Source organism: Schistocerca gregaria, chromosome X, assembly GCF_023897955.1.
Source record: "Schistocerca gregaria isolate iqSchGreg1 chromosome X, iqSchGreg1.2, whole genome shotgun sequence".
Lineage (NCBI taxonomy): Eukaryota > Metazoa > Arthropoda > Insecta > Orthoptera > Acrididae > Schistocerca > Schistocerca gregaria.
This window is the reverse complement of record NC_064931.1, coordinates 115,252,616-115,272,304: the sequence shown is the minus strand read 5'-3', so window position 1 is coordinate 115,272,304 and position 19,689 is coordinate 115,252,616. Positions and strand designations below refer to the sequence as shown.

At 42.3% G+C, this 19,689-nt stretch overlaps 1 protein-coding gene across 2 annotated transcripts in view; it reads right to left on the bottom strand.

Annotated features, from left to right (window-relative positions):
- The window catches only part of LOC126299380 (GTPase-activating Rap/Ran-GAP domain-like protein 3), a 1,486,407-nt gene that overhangs the window by 739,995 nt on the left and 726,723 nt on the right, over positions 1-19,689 (bottom strand). Inside the window, exon 1 of one of the 2 annotated variants that reach the window (XM_049991245.1) lies at positions 3,484-3,637. The exons of the other annotated variant lie outside the window; for it this stretch is intronic. The gene's annotated coding sequence lies outside the window, so the exon portion shown is untranslated. Of the gene's footprint in view, positions 1-3,483; positions 3,638-19,689 lie in introns of those variants that run through there. 2 annotated transcript variants of the gene reach the window in all.

Genomic DNA, 19,689 nt, shown 5'->3' with positions numbered 1-19,689 from the left:
GAAAGACACTCCAAAGCATTTGTACACATATTTTGGTAATGGCCCTGAATGCTGATGTTTTTGTGGCTTCGTTTTCATCCCACAACAGTCGTCTTCACGTTTTAACAAGTGATAACTGCTCATTTATTTTGTACGAAAACATCCAGGGACGTACTTTCATAAATCCGGAAGGACGCCCCGTGCGACGGACCACTGTGGGTTCAAATGGCTCTGAGCACTATGGGACTTAACATCTGTGGTCATCAGTCCCCTAGAACTTAGAACTACTGAAACCTAACTAACTTAAGGACATCACACACATCCATGACCGAGGCAGGATTCGAACCTGCGACCGTAGCGGTCGTGCAGTTCCAGACTGTAGCGCCTAGAGCCGCTCGGCCACCCCAGCTGGCGACCACTGTGGGCATATCGCGTGTACTTTAGGGGATTTACCGCTCTCGAAAGGCCTGATTCACTTGTCTGTGGTGCTGAATGAGGCAGCGTAATCCTGTGACATACAGGGTGTTACAAAAAGGCACGACCAAACTTTCAGGAAACATTCCTCACACACAAATAAAGAAAAGATGTTCTGTGGACATGGTCCGGAAACGCTTAATTTCCATGTTAGAGCTCATTTTAGTTTCGTCCACCTACGCTCAATGGAGCACGTTATCATGTTTTCATACGGGATACTCTACCTGTGCTGCTAGAACATGTGCCTTTACAAGTACGACACAACATGTGGTTCATACACGATGGAGCTCCTGCACATTTCAGTTGAAGTGCTCGTACGCTTCTCAACAACAGATTCGGTGACCGATGGATTGGTAGAGGCGGACCAATTCCATGGCCTCCACGCTCTCCTGACCTCAACCCTCTTGACTTTCATTTATGGGGGCATTTGGAAGCTCTTGTCTACGCAAGCCCTGTACCAAATGTAGAGACTCTTCGTGCTCGTATCGTGGACGGCTGTAATACAATACGCCATTCTCCAGGGCTGCATCAGCGCATCAGGGGTTCCATGCGACGAAGGGTGAATGCATGTATCCTCGCTAACGGAGGACATTTTGAACATTTCCTGTAACAAAGTGTTTGAAGTCACGCTGGTACGTTCTGTTGCTGTGTGTTTCCATCCCATGATTAATGAGATTTGAAGAGAAATAATAAAATGAACTCTAACACGGAAAGTAAACGTTTCTGGACACATGTCCATATAACATATTTTCTTTCTTTGTGTGCGAGGAATGTTTCCTGAAAGCTTGACCGTACCTTTTTGTAACACCCTGTATAGTGGGACATTAGACAACAGAAGGACACCGAATGATCAAGAACTTGACGGTATCAAAGTAAATGTGTGTGAGAAACCTAACTACGGATACTTCATTCGTCCTCGTATCACTAGCTGTACAATACGTTATGTGATCAGCATAAGGCACTTCTTCCAAAGGTTATATACAGCCAGGAGCACGACATTTCTTCATTTCTATTCGTGTTGATGACTGTATTACGAGTGCGAATTTCATTGCTAGACAAGTACAGATAAGATTTGTTGTACTGAAGTGGCGTGCGAAACAAGAAACTATCTTCCTACAAACTTATTTTACAGGCAGAAGCATATTTTTGATCTCTGAACACAATTCCAGCTATTAAATTCATGCTGAAGTGACTGCTATTTCTGAAAACGTGTACCGATAAACTATTCGATCTTTTGTATCAGTTAGAAACTTGCTTGCTTAATGATACCTCAGTGTAAAAATAAAGAAGCAGATCACAAAAATGCCTAGGTTGTTTCTGGTATATTTATTTACTTTTAACACTCCGTATACATGAGTTATTAAATAATGTGCTGCTAAGGCGTTACAGTGCCATTATACACAAAAATTTTATTGAAGCTGTTCCTTACATGCATTTTCCGAGAAAGATAGTTAGTCTCTCAAAGTGTCTATAGAATCAGTACGTCATCTTTTATTATTACCTAGACATGTCTGATTTCGAAGATTCGGTTAATTAATACTGAGTGATTTTATGATTTTTAAACAGAAAACATACTTTCAGAATGTTCTATAGAAATGACTTTCTATTGATTTAAGCTGTTCTGAAGCCAGAGTGTCACAAAAAATATTACACGCTTGTGCAATACACTGACATTCCGTATTTAAACCATTTCAACTTTATCTCGCTTTTTGTATGCTGTCCTGAAGTTCGAACACAATTAGCAGATAAAAAGAAATTTTACTATCCTTAGCCTTGCTTTTCTAGTTCAAATTGAAAATGAGCCCGTAGTAAAGGCATATCAGCTCTCAGTTTCTGTTGATGTACAGGTAATGATAAGCCAGTTTGTAAACAATCCGTAAGTGCAATACGTGGGTTGCTATCTGAAGTCAGATACCAGGAAACGTTTCACATTTCGAAAGATAAGTTCCTTGACTAATGAGTGGTGGCAAGAAGCGTTATTCCTCCATACGTAAACTGACGTCTGATTTTAGTTAGAGAAACCGTTTCAGTGGTAACAGTTACGCTACAGCCAACCCCCGAGGACTCATTATTGGACCGCTAAACCCATATACGCTTAAAACATCGAACATGCAAGAACACTAAGAAAAAAGTCTCTTCTCAAAAAATAGCATCTATGCATGCAGACTCAAATCATTCTACAAGCATATTTCTACGACTGCAGTGGAAAGTATCGTCTTAAAGCCAGAATTTAAGATGCATAGAATGTTTACAGTAAGACGACTCAGACAAATCTAGTCAGTCGTTAATTATGTAACTGTGTTTATCTACCTGGTACATTATCTACACGTTAATCACAATAAGAGCTCAAAATGAGGAGCAGAAAAAAACAAAAAAAACAAAAACCGTGACAGATAAAATAGTACATACACTGCACAAAAAATTTAAACATTAAACATTCCAGGAAATCAAAGAACAAACAGAGCGCTTTAATTCCATCCGTAGCTACCGTGGTGCAGGAAATTCCTTCGCTAAATTATGAGAACATTTCAGTTTGAAAACCGTAGTTGAAATAGTTTAAATACAGTATAAAGTATTCTTCTCATGAGAGAAGAGTGAGTATTGGTAGCTTGCGCCGAAACTGTGAAAATGAAATGAACGTCAATAGGGAAGCTTCCTTTTCAAAAAATAAAAGCAGATATGAGAAACGTGCCAGAATGATAACTTTACGGAGTTAGAGCGTCTTGCTATACTACGATTATGTGAAATAGTGCATCTACGGTATGACGGGTTACTGACGATAATATAGTAACGTCTCCAGATATCTAGGTGGGGTTTACAAGAAAATCCTTAACACAATTAAAGAAACTGTAGCGAACTAAGAAATCGCAGTAAAAAGGTTGTATAACTTTTGAGTATAAAAAGCGGATCCCGTCCAAAAGCGAAACCGTATCGAATGAAGCATGCATGGCAGTAATCGTTTCGGATGAAATAGCGTTTGGTGCAGGATATTAAGAATAAACCGAAAAAAGATTCGGCGTGTACACATACAGGCGACGAAAGCGCAGATAGCCGGCAACCGCAGTAGCTTCTCTGCGACTAGTCTGCCGCGTGGCTAGCAGCGGACTGGCGGTGCGGGCGTTCGTACTGCAGTCGCGATCGCGCCTTCTGGCTGCCTGCGACGCCAGCGCGCCGCGCGGTGGACACGTGCACTTCCGCGCTCGTAACTGTCATTCCACCAGTGAGTGACTGCGGAAGGGAGGGGAGAATCAAAGGCAGCGCGGCGGCAGGCCAAGTCGCCGAAGAATATGGCTCTCGCTGCCCTACATAATCCGATGATGGGTGAGGGTCGGTGCTAGCCTCGAGTGTAGGTCGTCCTACATTGGCCTCTGTATCAGGAGGAACCACTGTGAACGTCCAATTTCCAAGACAAATGAAACAAACATTGTGAGGACACGACCGTTATTTATAGAGTATACCTAAATATAGTAGCCTCTCCCCGATGTTATTCAATATGTTGAGCAAGCAGTAAACGAAACAAAAGAAAAATTCGGAGTAGATATCAGTGGAGAAGAAATAAAAACTTTGAGGTTCGCCGCTGAAATTGTAATTCTGTCAGAGACAGCAAAGGACTTGGAAGAGCAGTTGAACGGAATGGACAATGTCTTGAAAGGAGGATATAAGATGAACATCAACAAAAGCAAAACGAGGAGAATGGAATGTAGTGTACCTAAATCAGGTGATACTGAGGGAATTATATTAGGAAATGTGACACTTAAAGTAGTAAAGGAGTTTTGCTACTTGGGGAGCAAAATAACTGATGAGGGTCGAAGTATAGAGGATATAAAATGTAGACTAGCAATTGCAAGGAAAGGGTTTCTGAAGAAGAGAAATTTGTTAACATCGAGTGTATATTTAAGGGTCAGGAAGTCTTTTCTGAAGGTATTTGTATGGAATGTAGCCCTGTATGGAAGTTAAACGTGGACGATACATAAATTGGACAAAAAGAGAATAGAAGCTTTCGAAATATAGTGCTACAGAAGAATGCTGAAGATTAGATGGATAGATCACATAACTAATGAGGAGGTATTGAATAGAATTGGGGAGAAGAGGAGTTTGTGGCACAACTTGACAAGAAGAAGGGATCGGTTGGTAGGACATGTTCTGAGGCACCAAGGGATCACCAATTTAGTATTGGAGGGTAGCGTGGAGAGTAAAAATCTTAGAAGGAGACCAAGAGATGAATACACTAAGCAGATTCAGAAGGATGTAGGTTGCAGTAGGTACTAGGAGATGAAGCTTGCACAGGATAGACTAGCATGCAGATCTGCATCAAACCAGTCTCAGGACTGAAGACCACAACAAAAACCTAAATATTTGGGGGGGGGGGGGGGGCGGAAAGTAATCTGGTTTCTGCACATCTCGATATTCGTTTGTGGTTTATCATTTCAGTTGTGTACTTCAAAGTCGTGCCAAAGACATTAAGGTTAGAGTAAATTTTTAACCAAAAACGTTTGCAATGTTTATCCATGTGTATTAAATGTTCGTAAACGCAAATGTGGTTCCCCAACTTCAAATCTGGTAATTTTGGTCTTGCCGACTCGTACCGACCAGGACAACCAACAACTTGAGAGAACGACATGTTAAATGAGGAAGTAGAAGTAAATACATGTCAGACAATCGGGAAACTGTCAAATAGTCTTAACCAAGCTTGGTCGACCATCTGAGAACATTAGCAGCAGATTACTAAAGCTAACTGATTCACCACATGTAACTTATTGCTTCAGCTGCGCAATAAAGAAGACTATTTTATCGCTTGATCTGTAGATATGAAAAATGTGTCATCTATGATAAACCCAAATGCAAAAGGCAGTGGTTCTCTCCGGATTGAATCGACATGAAGTACAGCTAAGCCAGGTTTACACCCAGAAAAGGCGCTTTTCTGTGTTTGGTGGAGTGTTCGTGGGGTTGTTCATTTTGAAGTGCTCAAACCGGTAAAAAATGGTGAATGCCAACCGTCACTGTGGATAACTGTCTCGATAAATCAATCTTTAATTGTAAAGTGGTCTGCAATCTCCAACAGGAAAGAGGTTATTCTGCAACACGATAATGCAAAACAGCGCTGCACAAGGCGAATCCTGGAAAAAATTAATGAATTAGGCTGGGAGGTATTGTCTCACCTCCATCAGATTTTCATTTATTCCGATCGACACACCATTTTTCAAGTGCTAAAAGTTTGAAAATGAGGATGATGTAAAATGTCATCTCCAGACTTTTGCTCAAAAATTATCTCACTTTTTTCGATTCAGCACTGAAAATTTTCAAACTAGATGGCAAAAGGACGTTGATAACGAGTATCATTACATCATGAAATGGGTACGTATTATGGTAGTGCAGTTGTGCTGAAGACATAATTAAAATTCCACTTGCAACTACAGATGGTACACGTTGCAATTTCCGTGGATGGCATGAGGGTATGGGGAGGATACATACAGTTCCACAAGGGATGAGAGTAGTGAAATGTGTAAAAGTGGAAGTTGGCGTGTACTATATAAGACTATACCTTCTACCCATATGAACTTGGACTGAGCCAGACTGGTTTCTTCGCTTGGCCACAGCCGTACTAATATGTTTATGGTCTATTTTTTACACCGACGATACCAAATATGGATGAGATGTCATTACAAATTTACATACTACTCACATGTGCTGCAGTCGTCACTGTCACAAACTATTATGACTCAATGTGTGGTGAAATATTATAAATGATCAAAGTCTCTCTTATTATAACATATTTTGTCGATCAACATCAGAAATGAGTTAGCGAAATGTGCAGAAGACATTCCAAGTGACAGATAACGCCAGGATAGGCATATCGATAGTTAAACCGAAACAAGTTATGTTTTCACCGCCATATTGTTTCTGTAACACTGTAGAGTTGATCGTGATGATGTGTTTTAAATGTCCTTTGCAAGTTTATAAACTGTTGTTATCAAGATACAAGGAGCCATAGCAACGGATGTAACTTCACGTATCACAAACAAGACAGCCACTGCGAATAAACAAAGAGAGTGATTAATTTAAATCTTTTTATGCGTGCAGCTGACCAACGAACGAAGTAAATATTCCCCCTTATTGTGTTATCCTATTTTTTCTCCGCAGGATAGCGACAGCACGTCTAAGGCTGTGAAGAACAACTTTCATTTATATGTGTAGATTTGTTAAATGATTTTTGTGTGCCTTTGCAACCTGAAGTTGAGGTTTATTCCTCGAAACATGTTGCTTTATTAAATAATTTAAGTCGACAATAGTTTGTGATTGGCAATGGTCTCTGAAAAATCTTTTCGTATTTTTTAAGCAGTCACGACCGATAACAGTCAATATGGCTTTAAATTACTCTAGTAGTTAATTTTAGCGGATTCTAAGTATTCAGAGGATGATCTTTTAAAGTGAAGATTGGGATTACAGAAAAAGAAATACTAAAGGCCCATAATGCATAAAAACTGTGATTTTTACGCTAATTTCATCGAATAATTTATAATTAAATACCGTCATGTTTATAGGGCTAAGCATCTTCGAAGATCACGAAACAAACATTGTGTCTGGAGCCACAATGGCTGGACAGCACAGATACACATGACACACCGAGTGCTTCCGATCTACCGAACGTAACTTCGGAAGTTGTAATGGGAATACTGGAAAAAAATAGTACTGTATAAAGGGTTCCCAAAACGGAACATTTTTTGAATAAAAAGTTTTTTCGGTGAAGCCATCAAAAACTTCTTCCTGGATTTGACTGTTTCAATAACGCTTAAGTAAAGAAAACGGTAGTTTGTAAGATAATTGATGTGCTCTACGATGTTTTTCTAACAATTTTAACTGTAAGTAAATTTTATTTTCAATTAATATTTGTGGCCAATTACTAGAAAATCTCACGTTTCTCTGTTTCAATTTACGTTAATAGTTGGTCAAAAAGCATTTCACCTTGTTATAAGCACAATCGCGATCATATTTGCGCACTTTGAGTACTCCAAAATGTGTGTGCATCTGGGAATGACTCGAAATTTAAGGCATGCCTGACCACGAAAGAAAAATATCGCTACAACTTCATTATAAGCCGTGCTGCCAGTAGAACATTTTCCAACCTCACTGGCAGTACACATCGCATAAATTCAAAGTACCGCTCAGCATGTAATTATTTTAAATAGAGAAAATAGTAATAATGCCCGATAACTTTATCGTAGATAAAGCCACACCAGGGGTTTATGCTTTCGATGTAACTCTCGTCTTGCTGAAATAACCAGCCAGTGCTTCCAATAGCAGTCATTGTAAATATTTAGCTCACTACCTCGCTACTATATCTGAAAATGGCTTCATCAGACCACAGTATGACAGTCGTGAAGTCGAGGTTTTGTTTTAAAAACAAAGCGTAGAAGGCGATAGCCGTCTCGAAATCATCTTTACTTAATACCGAATGAACACTGATGTGATACGGACATAAACATGTATAATGTAGAAATTACCAGGCAGTATGTCTGATAACGCATTGTGTTCATCTTTGTACTTCTGCCATCTCTTACACGTCTTCTGACTTGTTTGTTACAAATCGAGAACTGTACGCTGGTATAGAAAGCCGCTCATTATTTAAGTAGGCAAACTTGAGTCAGTAAGCGCCATTCCACTGGAAGAGAAAGTATCCATAAACAAGTTGTCCTAATCTTGTCCTCCTTCCCTTACCAGAAGATGTCTCTGTTTAGCTTCCCATGTGCAAAACCACATAACTGTAAAATAAAACGAACTTGCTAAGAAGTTACCGCCTGGGATGAAAGCCCTTCTTATCTGTGAGTGGATACGGCACTGAAACCGCTTCATCGCCCAAGGCAGTGCTGTTGTAGCCGGATCTCACAGCCGGAGGAAGCCTCCCTCCTTTCTCCCTCTTCCACCTACACGCTATCTCCCCTTCCCCTGACATCGTCTCATTGCATAGTAATGCCACGTGGAACTGCCAACATTGCTCCACCCCCTCCCCAATCCTTCTGAAGTCTGTTTTAATATGCTTTTTTTTATAATAATCTCTCTGTCTACGGTCTTACTGCCACTTGACACATATTTCTCTCGTCCGCTGTTTACATAACATGGACGCCTGAGCTTAGCGATACAACACATAAAGATTATTGGCACTGGGGCAACTTATAAATGAAATAATTAGCAGCATCATAGACGTAATAATTTCGATTCCAAAGAGAGCAAGTGTGTGGGTGTGAACATTAATAGTTAAGTTATTGTGGTGTGCGTACTGTAAGACCTTCGGTACACACACTATCAGATTATCTAACTTGTCGCTCTAATGAAGTAGGCGAGTGTCAGCAATATGTCTCGTGGTCTTATCGCGGCGTTTTTATCTTCTGCCGTTAGGTGAGACGATAGAAATGCCACTTGCACGCTTAGAGTAGCCGATTGACGGTGGCCAACTTTAAACAGAACTTGATTAATTTTCACACACATTTAATAAAATAATAGCATAAAAATTACTTAACTTGGTTTTGGATGCTATTTACAATTGACAACCTGAAGTTCTTTTGGTATTGGTATGTTAATCTTATTCTCACATGTATCTCTGATACTTGACAAAAGTGTCTATACATTTATCTTCATGGCTAGGTACAGGAATATGGTAATCTTATTAGGCACAGACTGAAACTTGACTATAGACTGGTACATACAAATGTAGAACTCGTACAGACTGGTACAGACTAAGGCAGACTGGTACAGACTGGTGGAGACAAATGCAGACTGACTAATCGGAGGTCTGTACACTCGTTATAATACCTCGCGCGTTCATGTATCACTGCGCGAGTGTGATCCGCTAGGAGAAAAGGTTCTACGTTAGCAGTAATCTCATTTGCTGCGTTACATATTAATACGCGGATCGGCGGAAGTAGAATTTGGTCTGTCTCCATGGCAGCGCCATCTCGTAGAGCGGAGACGGGCGAGCGCTGCGCCTGCGCTGTTGTGCTTAGCGGGGCGCGCTCTAGTCTGTACGCGCTGACTACGCGGAACTATGTACACAACAGTTATGGTTGCAAAATACTAACACGAATTATTTACAGAAGAATAGAAAAACCAGTAGAAGCCGATCTCGGGGAAGACCAGTTTGGATTCGAGAGAAATATACGACTAACCGATGCAGTACTAACCCTACGACTTATCTTAGAAAGTAGGTTAAGGGAAGGTAAACCTACGTGTATAGACTCTGTCGATTTGGAGAAAGCTTTTGACAACATTGACTGGAATACACTCTTTGAAACTCTGAAGGCAGCAGGGGTAACACGCAGTAAGCGAAAGATTTTTTACAGCTTGCACAGAAAGCAGATGGTAATTGTAAGAGTCGAGATGCACGAAAGAAAAGCTGTGGTTGAGAAGGGAGTGACACAAGGTTGCAGCCTGTCTTACACTGAGCAAGCAGTAAAGGAAACCGAAGAAGAATTTGGAGAAGGAATTAAAGTTCAGGGAGAAGAAATAAAACTTGAGGTTTGCTGATAACATTGAAATTCTATCAGAGACAGCAACGACGTGGAAGAGTAGTTGTGAAGAAGAGAAATTTGTTAACGTCGAATGTAGGTGTAAGTGTTAAGACGTCTTTTCTGGAGGTATTTGTCCGGAGTGTAGTGTGGTATGGAAGTGAGAAATAGACGATAAACAGTGCAAACAAGAACAGAATAGAAGCTTTGAAATGTAGTGTTACAGAAGAATGCTGAAGATTAGATGGGGAGAGCAAATAACCAACGAATTACTGAATAGAACTGGGGAGAAAATAAATTTGTGACATAACTTGAGACTTTCTCAGACATCAAGGGATCAGCAATTGAGTATTAGAGGGACTGTGGGGAGTAAAAACTGTAGAGGGAGACCAGGAGGTGAATACACTAAGCAAGTTCAAAAGGATGTAGGTTGCATTAGTTATTCGAAGAGAAGAGGTTCGCACAAGATAGAGTACTGTGATGAGCTGTATGAGCCAATCCTTCGGAGTGAATACTACAAATCAACGTCAACATGGATGCTACCTGCTTCGTTTGTAATTTGAATTAATGTGCACTCAGAAACGAAGCCGCGTGGGAGGAAATGTTCTGGCTGTTAGTGAGGAAAAAAATCCATCATACTGCTAGTGCTATCTAGCGGGAGCACCGAAATGAACAACGGCAATCTGCAATGGGGTCCCAGCCACTGTACGTCCTAGAATGACAACTCCATATAAACTGAAATCAGATCACGAATTCAAAAGGCTAACAGATGTTACCACTGCCTTATGACAATTTTCAAAAGCAGTTTACCTTCAAGTGAATCTAAGTTTTGCATATACAGGTCATGAACTGAACCAGTTTTAACCTGCGGATCTCCTAAAAAAGAAAGAAAGGCAATTTCAGACTATTTTATCCATGCTGAAACATGTCGAATTCAGTGGTTGTTACTCAGTTAAGAACTACTAATGGAGACCAGAACCAGCATTAACACTTTTAGAAAAATATCGCATCTGAAGCTGCAACTGTCATCTTTACTGTGGCATGTGTCTCTGTTGATTGTGTAATATGTGTGCTGTTTACACGTAAATACTTCGTGATTCCTCCGAGAAGTGTGTAACAATCTAAACAATACTGAAAATGGCTCTAAGCACTATGGGACTTTACATCTGAGGTCATCAGTCCCCTAGACTTAGAACTACGTAAACGTAACTAACCTAAGGACATCACACACATCCATGCCCGAGGCAGGATTCGAACCTGCGACCGTAGCGGTCGCGCGGTGCCAGACGGAAGCGCCTAGAACCGCTCGGCCACACCGGCCGGCACTGCGCGGAAGTTTCCAAGGTAATCCATAATGACCAACGTCCACCCCCCCCACCCACCCCACTACTTCTCCTTCATGAAAAAAAAAATAATGAAAGCTGTTTCCAACCAAGGTTTCGAACCAACTGCTTTGCATTGAGCATCACAGCGTCACTAGCGTTTAGTGAATTCTGGAAATGCTGCGTGTTTTGCAAGAGTCGTTCGTTTGTGATAAACAGTGCATGTTTAATGCATATTTGCAAATCGTAATAGTCAGGCAAATATCAAAATGTCACCTCATCCAACTAATTACAAGTTTCAAAGTATTACGTCACGTAATTAATTATATGCTAAGTAATTACTGTTTTAATTAACACCTAACGTTCGGTGCGTGTAGTTAAATAATAAAACTAATATTCCTCACTGCACATACATAGTGCTGTGAAATGTTCCTAAAATCTTTATTTATAAATCACATATTAAATGACAGACGGGTCCTAAATACTTCTGTAGCACGTTTTGCCTACCACATCTGCAACAAATCAACGGTAATGCTTGGCAATCACTTTTTTATGTGACAAAAACGCCACGACTGCACCGCTTCGTCTTTAGGTGTCCATGAAGGTTGTGACGCTTATGATGTTCCGAGATGTCGTTCAAATGGCCATGTGATGAATAATGTTTTGGAGATGTTGCTGAAAATGTCGTCCGTTTACATTAATGTCCAAGTGGTGCCTAACTGCTAATGGTTGTGTAAGAGTCCAAAAATAACCAGCCGTTTCAAGAACAATGGCTGCAACTTCATCCAGATGGGCAGCCAACTCTTCTAGAGTGTCTAACGGTGTGTCGAATACCCAGCACCAGTTGGGGGCAGATGCAAACGGGCAACTTCAGCAACATCTCTAAAACAATATTCATCACAACGGCAGTGTGACCACCGTTTCTCACTAGCATCAACGGGGAGAGAGAGATAGAGGTAACTGGAGCAGTTGATTAATTGTTATTTCGTTACTATAAAAAAGTTGAGCTGGCCAATTGTCTACATAGACAAGTGATAATTTAAAAAATCCACCCAGTGTTTTTATACCTCGGTACAATGATTTTGTTTTGTCAACTGTAGCATTATCAGCTTAGTAGAAGAATCTGAATCTATACAGTTGCCACAGTGTCGGAAATATTTGATTGTTTAGCTAGATAACATGAACACTCACATTCTTGCTGCCATCGATGAAACCAAATGGTCACCTTTTAAAATATAAAACTGTTCCAAATCACTGCACAATCTCCATTAAGTTCCACCATAGGCAAAACACAACCAACATTCACTCATGCTCACGGATAAATGATGCTACTGTTTGCTCCACTCTAACCGCAGTTTCTCATCCTTTCTAGCTATCGGTGGCATCTGGTCACAATGAAAACTGATCATATCGCATTGCGTTGAATCATTCTTGAGTTTCGTGCCGGACAGCACCTCAGCAACCGACAAGAATGTATGTTGACTTGCTAGTAAGTAAGCGTTTCTTAAAAGCACCGGGATGGTCACAAGTTAAGTGCTTTTCTGGCGTTCCAATACTATGGCGTATGCAACCTCGAACAATGGATCTGGGCACATGCAAAGTTACAGAAACCTTCATAATTGATCGATCCAACGTATGGGCCTGCGCAGTTGTGACCATTTGTCACATATTCATTTTAACAGGCTGGGCCACTACTGACACAGGATGAAGAAAAGCAACTCGATAATTATGTCAGTTCGGGGTAGGGGACGGCAGATCAGGCAAAATTTTCCAAGTAACCGTAACTCAGAAACGCGCTCTTGAGAATCTATGACCGTAAAACGACTGCCAATCAACGTAGAGCGCGCAGCAGTCTGTCCGGTAAGCGAAGTTGTTTGGGTGCGCCTCGCTGTGCTGTTTATTTAGACTAAGCTGATAGTGTGTTATGTTGTCATGGTTGTGCATTACGATACTTTTAGCGTAGTTGATTTAATAATCAAGCTCTGCCCAGTCAGCGTCACAGACAATTCGCTTCTATGATCATATAAAGTTGATCGTCGGTAAAGCAGATGCCAGACTGAGATTCATTGGAAGAATCCTAAGGAAATGCAATCCGACAACAAAGGAAGTAGGTTACAGGACGCTTGTTCGCCCAATGCTTGAATACTGCTCAGCAGTGTGGGATCCGCACCAGGTAGGGTTGATAGAAGAGATAGAGAAGATCCAACGGAGAGCAGCGCGCTTCGTTACAGGATCATTTAGTAATTGCGAAAGCGTTACGGAGATGATAGATAAACTCCAGTGGAAGACTCTGCAGGAGAGACGCTCAGTAGCTCGGTACGGGCTTTTGTTAAAGTTTCGAGAACATACCTTCACCGAAGAGTCAAGCAGTATATTGCTCCCTCCTACGTATATCTCCCGAAGAGACCATGAGGATAAAATCAGAGAGATTAGAGCCCACACAGAAGCATACCGACAATCCTTCTTTCCACGTACAATACGAGACTGGAATAGAAGGGAGAACCGATAGAGGTACTCAGGGTACCCTCCGCCACACACCGTCAGGTGGCTTGCGGAGTACGGATGTAGATGTAGATGTAGATATCATAACTAGGCGTGAGTAGGCATTAGAAGATTTTTTTAGCTTTCATTGTCCAGTCTTCAGGTAATTTATTTAGTAACGGCAGTCTTTAGTGTACCACGCGTAAGCGAGTGTCTTTCAATAAGTAATGCCCCACATATTTTTAAGAAGCCATTAACGTACATAGACAAACGTCCTTGTTAGTGCTTCACATATGATGTTTGTTCTGTGCACGGGTGAAGTTTCGAACCATTCCAGCAGATGCAGGTCAAAATGGCGTCTACATACGACTCACGTTACAAGCGGCGTGCTGTTATTGAATTATTGTGTGCAGAAAAAGAAACCGTGGTGAACATCCATAAACATTTGTGTGCAGTATATGGCGATGCTGCAGTGATAGAACAGTTGGGAGATGGGTAAAGAAAGTTACAGGCTCAGGAAATGCAGAAACACAACTGCATGATCAGCCACGGTCGGGACTTCCTGTCACAGGCACTTCTCCAGACATGCTGATACGTGAAGATGCCATTATTCGTGCCGACCGGTGCATCACAATTCAACAATTGGCTCTACAGTTGGCGGTCAGCGTTGGAAGTGCGTCTGCAATGATCGAGACTCTCGGATATTCAAAGAGGTGCTCACGATGGGCTCCACGAGTGCTCACAGCGGACCACAAGATTCAAAGAAAGACCATTTCATCTGAACTGTTGGAGCGTTTTGAGACCGACGGAGAGACCCTTCTGTTACGGATTGTTACGGGAGACGAAAGCTGCGTGCACTTCTTTGCGCCGGAAACAAATAGGCAGTCCATGGGGTGGCATCATCCTCATTCACCACAAAACAAGAAATTCAAGACAACCCCCTCTGCCAGAAAAGTCATGGTGACAGTCTTCTGGCGTTGTGATGGCGTCATTCTCGTGGGTGTGGTGTCAAGAGAGTTAACCATCAATTCAGAGGCATACGTGAAGACTTTGAATTAACTCAAGAACCGTTTCCGACGTGTTCGATCGGACAAGAATCCAGCAGAACTCTTCCTGCAACACGATAATGCACGCCCCCACACACGTCTGAGAACCCGGCAACACATCGCCAAACTGGGCTGGACAGCATTTCCTCATTCACCTTACAGTCCAGGCATGGCACCCTCGGTCTTCCATCTCTTTGGGCCGCTTAAAGATTCTCTATGGGGAATTCTGAAGATAACGAGAGTGTCAGTCATGCAGTGAAAACATGGATACGCCTACAGAACAAGAGCTTTTACGAGCAGGGCTCTTGCACAACATTTGCGTACAGCCACGGAACGTGATGGAGAGTACGTAGAAAAATAGGACATGGACAAGTCATGATGATGTATATTGCCACAAAATTCTGGCTCTTAACAATAAATATGTTCTGAGAAAAAACATGTGTGGCATTACTTATTGAACGACTCTCGCAGTTTAAATGCACTCACTCCCGCGTGCTCGTCACTGAGTGACTGTGGCTTCATGGCCGTTCTCCCACAACAGTTTTTCCGATCAATGGTTATCTGCTCAGCTTTGCTCGATTACACATACCCTACCCTACTATGGCTTTATGAACAGCTTATTTTTCTCCACTCTGTATGAACTGAGATGCTCCTCCTAATGCCGCACGAAGCATTTTCAGTGGGTATTCAAACGGTTCAAATGACTAAGCACTGTGGGACTTAATATCTGAGATCATCAGTCCCATAGACTTAAAACTACTTAAACGTAACTAACATAAGGACAACTCACACGACCATGCTCGTGGCGGGACTCGAACCTGCGACCGTAGCAGCAGCTCGGTTCCGGACTGAAGCACCTAGACCCGCTCGGTCACAGTGGCCGGCTTGGTGGGTGTCTGAAGACACGTGAGAAAGAGACATAGGAGACCGTGTTGAAAAGTAATGCCTCCGAAATTTTTATTCTGTTCTCAAAATCGGATCAGGTATCAGATGGAATGCATATTACTCGGACGACATACAGGTTTTGCTGACAGAAGTTTCAACTCTCTGCCGCTAGAGGGTTCCGATTCTAGCGTGTAACATGGTGTGTGTAAGGTAACTGGTCAGAGCATGAGAAACAGCGTGCGGTAATCCCTCAGAAAACTGTAAGCACGAATTCTAAGAATTCGTCCACATGGAGCGCCCTCTACTTTAGCATGCCAATGTCAGATCACACACCAGCGCTGTGACATCTGAAACAATCCGATGCCTTGCGTCATCAATCACCCTTGATACAGTCCGGCATGATCCTATTCGATTTTCATCTGTTTCCAAAACCTAACACCTTCGAGGACTTAACTTTGATGGTGACGAAGCGGTACTAGGAAAGGTACTGTAGCTCCGTCAACATTCTACAGTGACGACTGTCAACAAATTGCTCTCTTGTTGGGAAAAATTTGTTGGCCGCCAGGGTGACACTGTTGTGAAAGAAATATGTGGACATGAAAAATAAGTATGTAGAATGTCAATAACGTTTGTTTTATTTAAAAAGCTTTAAGGGTTTTCACGTATAAACTCGGAGGTATTGCTTTTCAGCATAACCTTGCAATTTATATGCGCTAAATACTTCGTCAGATGGAAGGCACTCACTCGTGCGTAACTATTGTGTATGGATCTTCAGGAGAACTCCCAGTCATTTTAGAATATGGTTCAAATGGCTCTAAGCACTACGGAACTTAATGTCTGAGGTCATCAGTCCCCTAGACTTAGAACTGCCTAAACCTAACTAACCTAAGGACTTCACACACATCCATGTCCGAGGCAGGATTCGAACCTGCAACCGTAGCAGCCGCGCGGCGCCGGACTGAAGCGCCTAGAACCGCTCGACCACTGTAGTCATTTTAGAAAATTGTTGCAATGTCAGGTACTTTGAGTACTTTTAATTCATGCAGTGGGACACTAATGCTAATCAAATGGTAAATCCAAACGGTATATATGAATGATGTTAAACATAGAGGGAGTGGACAGTACTACGAAAACTCATAAAACAGATCATCATGCTTAATACGATGTAGGAAATCCGTTGGCATCTAAGACAGAGTCCAATCGTCTTGCAATAGAGAAATAAAATTCCTGTATGGTTTTCACTCCGTCTTCAGGCCACGTGTGGCCTACCGGGAACATCCGACCGCCGTGTCATCCCCAGAGGAGGATGCGGATAGGAGGGGCGTGGGGTCAGCACACCGCTCTCTCGGACGTTATGATGGTATTCTTGACCGAAGCCGCTACTATTCGGTCGAGTAGCTCCTAGATTGGCATCACGAGGCTGAGTGCACCCCGAAAACTGGCAACAGCGCATAGCGGCTGGATGGTCACCCATCAGCGCTTAACTTCGGTGATCTCACGGGAACCGGTGTATCCACTGCGGCAAGGAAGTTGCCTGTATGGTTTTCAAGAGAATATTATATCATTCTTTCTGCAAAGTAGGGACAAATTACAGTAACATTGATGGAGGTGGACAGCGATCACGCATCCTTCTCTCCAAAGTAGACCACAAGGGCTCAATAATATTGAGGTATGGTGACTGTGGTGGCCAGAGAGATGCGACAGTGAATCCTTGTGTTCATAAAACCAGTCCTACGCGATGTGAGCTTTGTGAACAGGTGCTCTGCTGTCTTGCAACACAGCATCACCAAAAGGGACCAAACATTGTACCACGGGGTGGACCTGATCATCCAGAAAGTAACATAATCCTTTGGAATGATACGACCTTGCAAAATAACCACGAGACGCATTGAAACTACGACATGACCGCCCAAATCAGCATCATCACACACCCGTCGTGTTTCACTCTTTGGACGTAAATTCGACGAGAAGTTGTAAAAAGTTCGATACAAGACTCATCCGACCAAATGAGATTTTCCCATTGCTCGATAGTCAGGTTTTGTTGCTTGAGCTCCAAATTTTCCGGTTACGGGCATTTGCATCGCCGCCGGCCGCTGTGACCGAGCGGGTCTAGGCGCTTCAGTCCGGAACCGCGCTACTGCTACAGTCGCAGGTTCGAATCCTGCCTCGGGCATGGATGTGTGTGATGTCCTTAGGTTAGTTAGGTTTAAACAGTTCTAAGTTCAAGGGGACTGATGACCTCAGAAGTTAAGTCCCGTAGTGCTCAGAGCCATTTGAACCGTTTGAACAGGGTTGGCGAGTGCGACAGTCAGTTCTGAAGTGACATTTTAGATGTCATTTCCTCATTTTTCGTCACAATCCTCTTCAACGACCGTTTCTCACGATCACTCAACACACACTTTGATCCTTATTGTGACTTAGCGGGCGATGTTTTTCCGCTTTCCCTTTAGGAGGTATAAATTTTCGATATCGTGCGTCCTGGAACTCCAAACACTTCGGCTACCATGGATACGGAAATCCTCACCATACGCCCGCCAACAAATGGTTCAAATGGCTCTGAGCACTATGGGACTTAACATCTGTGGTCATCAGTCCCCTAGAACTTAGAACTACTTAAACCTAACTAACCTAAGGACATCAAACACATATATGCCCGAGGCAGGATTCGAACCTGCGACCGTAGCAGTCCCGCGGTTCCGGACTGAGCGCCAAGAACCGCTAGACCACCGCGGCGCCAACAATTTGTCCACGTTGTAAGTTACTTATTTCCGTCATAATGCAGTCACAACTACACAATGAACACTCTTCTTACCACGACTGACACCTCTGACGTATTGAGGACATTGCACAGCTACCGTTCGTTGTCAAACACAATAGCACAACCTGCAGGCTTTGCTAGCGTCTGCATTTATGTTCAAGTACGCATTTCTCAGTAGTTGCCGACGGCTCCTTATCGTTGCACGATCGCTCGTCGTTACAAATCTGTGTGCCTGACTATAAGAAAATAAACAATAACTTCATCACTGGAATGAACTGTGGATATTTTATATTCTTATAATTTCTTTGAAATTTTCATCTGATATTATCACTTTAATCAAAAATCTTCGTTAATCATAAATCTGCTACCTGTGTTTCTCAGATCAGATACCCTGCTAATCGCCACAGGTCCATCTTACTGTTAGGGGGCGGAATTTCGCCATCTGCCTGAAATTCTCTCGTTGCTTTAGTGCTCGTCTGTTCGCGTGTTATGTTTTGTGAGGCACTGGTGGAGAGCACGTTAGATAATATCCTAAATGCATATGGATTAGAATCTCCACTAAGAGATGCCAGTGTAACAGGGCAAAGCTCGTGAATGCGGCGCGGCGCAGGGACTGAATCCATTATAGAGCTCCACTAAGTTGTCTAGCAATCTGGCGACCTACTCTCTGCGTTATACATACAATTAGTTTCGCATTCGGCCACATCTCTTAGACTAATGAATTTATTACAACGAAACTAGGTACACACATCATTTACTGTCTCGAAAGAAGCACCGAGTGATTACTTCGGCAGAAGGCTCAGTTTCCTGTTTATGTCTACATCCAAGGCTTTTGATTGGCTGGGGTTCGATATCTGTTATATACTAGGAGAGATTCTCTGCCTTCTTCCACACCATACAATTATTGGTTAACTATGACAAAATCCATGAGATAACAAATTATTTTATTTTCATACAATTATTCTTGGTCAGAACTTGAAAGGTCTGCTTCAATTGGCTGGCGAGATTCCTTCACGGTCAAAACCAGCTGAGTTTTGTAGTGGAAAATCGTGATTTATACAAATCCATTCAGAGACTGGTTCAAATTTCACGAAAGAAGCTGGGGAACGGTAACGACTCTAGGCGGTTTTCCAGTACATACTATAGTAGTCAGTAATAAAACCCAATGATTGTAGCCAGGATATACCTGTTACTTCATACTCTTGCTAATCAAACCAAATTTTCGAGCATTGTCAGCGGGGGCA